Source organism: Meleagris gallopavo, unplaced genomic scaffold (assembly GCF_000146605.3).
Source record: "Meleagris gallopavo isolate NT-WF06-2002-E0010 breed Aviagen turkey brand Nicholas breeding stock unplaced genomic scaffold, Turkey_5.1 ChrUn_random_7180001899533, whole genome shotgun sequence".
Taxonomy (NCBI): domain Eukaryota; kingdom Metazoa; phylum Chordata; class Aves; order Galliformes; family Phasianidae; genus Meleagris; species Meleagris gallopavo.
In genome coordinates this window covers 1-627 of record NW_011162840.1, presented here as the reverse complement: position 1 = coordinate 627, position 627 = coordinate 1, and the positions used below count along the sequence as shown (strand labels likewise).

At 55.5% G+C, this 627-nt stretch overlaps 1 long non-coding RNA gene across 1 annotated transcript; it reads left to right on the top strand.

Annotated features, from left to right (window-relative positions):
• The first annotated feature begins 6 nt into the window (after nt 1-6).
• LOC104916448 lies at nt 7-627 on the top strand. The gene is made up of 3 exons (XR_796591.3): nt 7-109; nt 220-254; nt 537-627. It is a non-coding gene; the product is annotated as an uncharacterized LOC104916448 (long non-coding RNA).

Here is a 627-nt window from a genome sequence, read left to right as displayed (position 1 = left end):
TGTGTGTGCGTTGGGGGCTGCCCATGGCCGTGTGTCCTCCCGCAGCGCGTGCCTGGAGGAGTGCAAGCTGGACAGGGAGCGGATCGAGCAGTTCTGCACTGAGTACCAGGTCTGGCGCCCTGCTGTAACGTGTCGGCATTTTCTTTCTTCTGGAGCAATTGGTTCAAATTTTGCAAATGTATTTTGCCCTCACCTTTCTTTTTTTTCCCTTTTCTCCAGAAAAACCGGGAGGCACTGGAGGAGCTGCTGGGGAGGTAGGTGGGCACAGGGCCGAGGAGGGGCTGCTCCAGCACTGCCTGGGGAGCACCAGGCGCACTTCCCCTCATCCACGTCAACAGTAATGCTTTATTTTTTTTTTTAATTACCATTTTTTGTTGCATTTCTAACAAACTTTAGAAAACAGCTGTCGAAACTTGTCCCCCTCCTTTCCGTATTGCGTTTAAGTTGCTGTGACCCATTGTAGCAGCATTGTGTTCTGCAGGCAGGCAGTGTGGGCTCAGCCCTTCCCACACCGCCCGCTGCTGTCTCTCTCCCAGCATAGGCCGGGCCCCCCCACACGTGACGGATGTGTCCTGGCGCCTGGCGTACCGCATCCAGGTAAGGACGGGGGGTACAGGGTTGTGGGAC